Source organism: Octodon degus, unplaced genomic scaffold, assembly GCF_000260255.1.
Source record: "Octodon degus isolate 3935 unplaced genomic scaffold, OctDeg1.0 scaffold00101, whole genome shotgun sequence".
Taxonomy (NCBI): domain Eukaryota; kingdom Metazoa; phylum Chordata; class Mammalia; order Rodentia; family Octodontidae; genus Octodon; species Octodon degus.
This window is the reverse complement of record NW_004524677.1, coordinates 9,906,867-9,913,087: the sequence shown is the minus strand read 5'-3', so window position 1 is coordinate 9,913,087 and position 6,221 is coordinate 9,906,867. Positions and strand designations below refer to the sequence as shown.

At 52.8% G+C, this 6,221-nt stretch overlaps 1 pseudogene; it reads right to left on the bottom strand.

Moving 5' to 3' along the window:
• Nucleotides 1-549: 549 nt before the first annotated feature.
• The window catches only part of LOC101570853, a 13,993-nt pseudogene continuing 8,321 nt past the window's right edge, over nt 550-6,221 (bottom strand).

Genomic DNA, 6,221 nt, shown 5'->3' with positions numbered 1-6,221 from the left:
AAATAATCATTCACACTTACAAAGTGTGATAAGGTTGCCTTCTCTCCTTTTGAAAAATGTTTCTAGAGCTGCTAAAAAACTTGCATTTACAAAAAGAGTTGATAAAAATACTCCTCTGGATTGCAGCACTCTCCCCACATTCGTTTCTCATTTTCCACAGGTAATTCTCGGTTTCTTTTTTATTCTTTTTAATTTTATGTATTCAGGACAGGGTCTATAGGGTCTACAGGGTCTCACTGTGCAGATCATATTCGTAATGATTCTCCTGTTTTCAGCCTTCCAAGCCTTGGGAACTCGAGTGCAGCCACCATGCCAGCCTCAACCGCTGGCTCAGTGCGCCCTGGGGGCGGGGACGGCAGGCCCCGGGGATCGAACCTGGGGGACAAGGGATCGGAATGGGGGGATCGAACACACAGTGGGATCCAGCCCTGGGAAGGATCGATCCCCGGCAGCTGAGCTCTGCCTAAGCAGGCGCTTTAGTCCGCTGAGCCATCTGGCCAGCCCCTTTCTTGGGTTCTTGATTTCGCTTGCCCTTTTTCGTCCGAAGATTCATCCTTTCCCGCTGCCTGCTTTGGCTTCCTTTCCACAGCAGCAGGAGCAGGTGCAGCCCACGGCCTCGCCGTCTCCTCCTGGGCTCCTTCGCCGCCCGTCGGCCACCCCGGCCTTCCTCGAGGCGTCTGGGCTGCGCGGGGCGTGCGAGGCTGCTCCGGGCGGAGGTGCTGGGGCCGGGCCGGGCCGCACAGCGCAGCGAGCTAACTGCGGGTGCTCCCGGCGCCTGGAGGCTGGGATCTCGCGGCGTCCGTCCGAGGCCCGCGGCGGAAGCTGCCAGGAGAGTTCGGATGCGCCCCGCGCCCCGCACGCGGGGGCGGCTCCCCGGGAGCGCGCTCGGGCCTCCAGTCCACCTGCGAGGGGACGTGCATGGGAAGCTTTGTTAGTATTCTGACAACCGGTGCCTTCTAGGTCCAAGTGCAGCTTACCTAAGACGATGCTCTTCGTCAGCAGCAGGGAGGAGTCCAACGGCGAGGCGCCCGGCTCGCAGCCCCGCCGCCCCGATGGACGCCTGCGCGGCCGGCGAGCGCTGACCTCCCGGCCCGCCCCGGAGCGAACTGACCCACCCCAAGTGCATCTAGTGGGCCGTGGTCAGAACGGCTCCGAGGGAGGCTTTCCACAGTGTAGCAGAACTAGATTACTGCACGTGGACATCACCGCGGAGTGGGACCTTGTGGCACTTTTTGAGAAGACAGACGAGGCAGTGCGTGCCGGAGGCGTCTGGCGACAAACGGCTAAGTGCGGGCGGAGGATGTCTCCGCGGAGCAGGAGGGGAAGGAGTCGCAGGTGGCGCCGGCCGCTTGCAGCGTGAGCGTTGCAGGCCAAGTGAGTCAGAGGCCGGAGTGGCGCCGGGCCAGGGCTCTCCAGCCATTCTTGGCTTCCTTGACAGCGGCCAGGTGTCCGTAGGGCAGCCAGACCCTCGTGTCCCACGGCGCTCTCTGCCTTTCGCTGTGCTTGCAGCTCAGGACCTCTCGCTTTGTTCCGATCTCCTGTGTCTTCCCAGTACAGACATGGCTTCTCTGACGAGCAAATCAAAGATCTTCTATAAATTCCCAGAGTCTTGGTTGGCGTCGGGAGCACTTTTCTCAGCTGGGGAGAAAAGTACAGGCTGAGGCACGCGCCGTGAGAGGTCGCTCTTCCTGACTCCCGGCGCAGGTCTGAGGCCCGGTCCGCGCCACCGGAGGGCACGGCCGCAAAACGTCTGTGGAGGAAGGGGGCTGCCAAGAGGGTGACTTTTCCCAGGAGGAAGGTGGTGCAGAGGGAGCACACTGCCTGCTTTACTTGGGTCTTTTCAAGGTCCCTGTGAGTGACCAGGGAAAAAAATTTTTTTTTTAAAAAAAGCACTTTTAATAAAAGCGCCAGTTGCACGCCAGCTTGAGCTAGCACGACCCCCATGAGGGCAGGTGACCCCCCTACTGCTGTTTTGTGGCATGATAGGAGACTGCAGTGGGTGGCAAGCCTATTTCTACTGGCTGTGAGAGCAGGATGTCTCCTACATGTCAGCCCAGAAAGGATAACTTTTACAGTCTTAAATCAGCAATTCTATCTATCTATCTATCTATCTATCTATCTATCTGGAAAAATTGATGCAAGGAACACAGTCGCCCCTGCGTTTTCGAGTTGCTGAGGGGCAGCACTTGAGCAGTGACCAGGGAGGTTGGTGTGACGCGGCCGGAGGAGCCGAGCTGGGTAATGCTCCCCTCTGACGGGACAGGGTGTGTGACAGGATGTGTGTCTGGAGCCCACGCCGCTCCCTCTGCTTCACAGCGCCTCTCCAGAAAGCTCTGTCCACAGCTCTGCAAAACACGGAAAACACGGAGAGACCAGATGGCGGGTCTGTGGAAGCCAGGCCCAGGGGCACGCCCCCGCACCCCAAGGCGGCTTGGAGGGCGAGAAGATGTGAAGACTAATCTTGGAGGAAATGCACTCTTTCTGCAGTGTGTGAGGGGTTTTCTAACATGGACTGTGTGCTATGGTTCCTGGGGTTTCCCATGATTTATTTAGTCTTTCTCTGCTTTTGGATGACTATGTGCTCTCCAAGAGATGACATGGATCTTTTACAAAAATAAAATAAAACAAAATAAAAAAATCTAATTTAGGAGGCATTTGAAAGCACAAATTTCTGGTTTGTATTATGACCTGGAAAGGACTAGTAGAATACATAAATAGTGGGTTCTTCTTTTCCCAAGATAAAAGTCATTCCTCAGTACGGAGAGAGAAGCTCAAGCCAGGTAGGCTCTTGCCATTTTTACTCTCTCTCCTCCCCTCTTCGCCCCTCTCCCCTCTCGCTTACCCTCCCCCAGGCACACATACTTGTTTCTTTCTAACTTCATCTCACAATTTACTTCATTTGCAGTCAACTTCCAGTTGCTGTGACGAAGCGCCTGAGATAAGCAACTTATAACAGGTGAGGCTCCTTGGGGTCCTGTGTTCTGGTTCCAGGTTACTTGGCTCTACGTTTTCTGGACTTCTGGACAGGCAGAACATCACAGCAGGAAGCCTGAGGAGTGGTGAAGCTGCTCACCTAGAGGTGGCCTGGAAACAAAGAGTGAAACAAGAAGGCGCTGGGCCCCGGTGTCCCCTTCAGGAGCCCTCAGAGTGGTCTGACTTTCTTCTGCTGGGTGCTGCCCAGTACTACACAGGCTGGGGACCTAGATTTAACACTTGGCCTTTGGGCCTGTGGAAGATCCAACCCAGGATGTGAAGATGACCTGGTTGTGACATCTGTCACCCCCTGGAACCAGTGTTGATTTGGCTGATCTGACTGGCTGTGCTGGTGTCCCCTTCTTTCCTCAGTGCTTCATGTGTGTCCCTCCCAAAGCCACATGTGTGGTGGAAGAGGACAGCCACTGGATCACTGCATGATGGTGGAGGGACAGAGAAAAAGAGAGCAAGGCCCGAGGGTCTGAGTCCTTCCATGGGCATATGCCCTGCAGGCTCCCTCCACCGCTCCAGCACCAGGTTGAGGGTGCAGCCTTTTACATGTGGGCCTTGGGGGCACTGCTGATCCAGCAGAGGAGATGCTGGTGGGACACCGCTGCGGGGGAGGCATGGTGCAGGGACGGGACATGCTGTGGGAGAAAGGGCGGAGGGCGAAGCACTGCTTGCCTGTGACGAGGTTTAGGAGTCCTAGGAAGTAGGCACAGAATAGATGACAGCACCCCAGCACTTCCCTGCGTGTAGCTGGAAGCTGGCTCTGTAGGTCATGGGAACAACCTGCTCTCCCCTGAAACTGTAGCAAAAATGTACACTTTTTCTGTCTTAGATGCTGTGTAGTTGATTTTCAGTAGACATTTCTTACTATTAGAGTGAAAGATGAACTGGTGCTCAGAGACCTTGTGACCTAAGATGACTTTATCAGTGATGTGGTCTCAATTTTATCTGTTTAGGGGCCAGGGAGATGGCTCAGTAGAGTAAGTGCCTGCCTGGCAAGCACAAAGTCCTGAATTCAATCCCTGGTACTGCAAAAAAAAAAATCAAAATCAATTTTATTTATTTAAATTGTGTGTATTTGCCAGATGAGGTGGTCTAGACCTGTCGTGCTAGGTTGAGGCAGGAGGATGACAGCCAGAGCAGGCCCAGCTGTGCTACATACTGAGGTAAGGACAAGCCTGAGTTACAAAGCAAGTCTTGTCTCAAAACAACCAACCAATATGTCTTCATTATAAAATTGTTTTCTATAACCTGCACTTAATTTGAAGTAGGAGGGCAGGGGAGATAGCTCAGTGGAATAAGTGCTTGCCTGACATTGGTCAGTGGATATTTTAATGCAGTGGTCTGAATGCATGTGTTCCCCTCCAATTCATATGTTGAAACCCCGACCCCCAAAGTAGTAGCAGGTTGGTATTCTTCAGGTGATCAGGCCGTGAGGGTGGGGCTTCTGTGAGTGGGATTAGCGCCCTTGAGAGAGAGATCAACCAGAGTCACGCCCTACACGTGGGAGCCAGGTGAGGCTAGTGGTCTCTAGAGGGAAGCGGACACAGAGCCAGGAAGGTCTTGGTCCTAGATGTACCAGCATACAACCATGAGAACAAATTCCTGAGGTTTACGGCTTCCCAGTTTAGGGTTCTTGGTTATAGCAGATTGGAAAACTAACACAGATGCGTATGCTTATTTCATTTATCCTTGTAGGAATGATTAGTTCATTATTTTAGTCATTCTACAAAATATACACTCTGGGCCAATCATAGTTATTTGCTTAGTTAACACTTTAAAATGAATAAACAAAGAAACAGTAACAGAAAATAAAAGTCCCAGATTCGACCTGCAACTGTACATTTCTGGAACTCTGACCGCTCAGCTTCACAGACAGCTGGCTGCTGCCCGCCCTGGTGCCCACGCACCTGAGCCGACTGGAAAGCCGAGACCAGCCAGCCTGGCATAAGTTGGGTACAAGAATGTAGCAGGAGATGCGGGTTGCTCAGGAAGAACTCTGGCCTCACCCGAGTGGGGCAAGGATTTTCCCTCAGCACTGACCAGATAAAGAAATACATAAATAAACAAATAAAAAGAGTGTGGTGAGCCCAGCAGCATGTCGGATTCAAATGGTGCCCAAGCTTAGGCCTCTATTTAAGATTCCTGAGGACAGAGAACATTCGCTGAGTTATTTCTTTAGCCTATTTCTTTCACCTGTCTTGGTAAATTTTTATGTAACATGCTGTCTCATCAGGTAAAATTTCAAGGAACTGAGCCTCATTGAGGTTATGCAATAGATGGAATGACTACTACTTATTTAACAATATGTATTTGATGTCAAGTAATTAGACAAAATCTGAGCTTTTGCCCTGACTTTTTCCCATGCACTGTGGGAGGGGGTAAGCATCCCACCTACCTCTGCCTCTGAGTAGCCGACAGGTAGCACTACCTTAATGAAAGAACCGCAATTCTGAGCAGGCAAATTGTCGTGGGGGCAGTTCAGATGTTCAGTATGCCCTGAAGTCCCGTGTGTCTCAGACCCACTTCCCAGAGTGGGCAGAGGGAGGTGGAAGCGCTCGGTGGCATCCCTGGTCACTGGGCGGGGCCTGCCCTCAGGACAGGGAGCCCTGCCTGTCAGCACCAGTTCAATGTCTGGCCTCTCACTGTGGAGTGGCTCTGTCCTTCCTCATGGCCCTGCTGTGACACATTCCCTTCCTTGCCTGCGCTCAAGAGCAAGGGGACAGGTTGTTCATGACGAGAGACCTCAATACACTGGGCGGAAGTAAGTCTTTTTCACTTTGCATCGATGCTGTAGCAGCTCGCTATAGTAACAGAAAGCTCACCATCTCAGCGTCAGGCAGAACATTATTTTGCTCAGCCTGTAACAGCACCTGGGATGTGTCCTGGTCTGACTCATGGGCTCCAGGCACCATTATGCCCCTCTGAGGACCTCCCTGTCTTTGTCATTGATCATAGTCCCAGCCTGGCCTGAAGAGGAGTGGCGTGGAGGGGTGCTGTGGACCTGTCACCTGGACCTGAATCAGTCCCTGGCACAGCTGTGGCTTCCTGCGCCTTCACAGGGCGGCTGCGGACATGCGGTTCTCTGCTTCTGTGCGAGCTGCCAGGGAGACAGTCACCGTGTTATGGCAGACTTCAATCTTTGCCTTAAAACCTTCTCTACACATCCTAGTTTAGAACAATTAATCTGGTGGAAATTTTGTGTTTTCCTCAGACACACCACATCACCTGAGGACTGC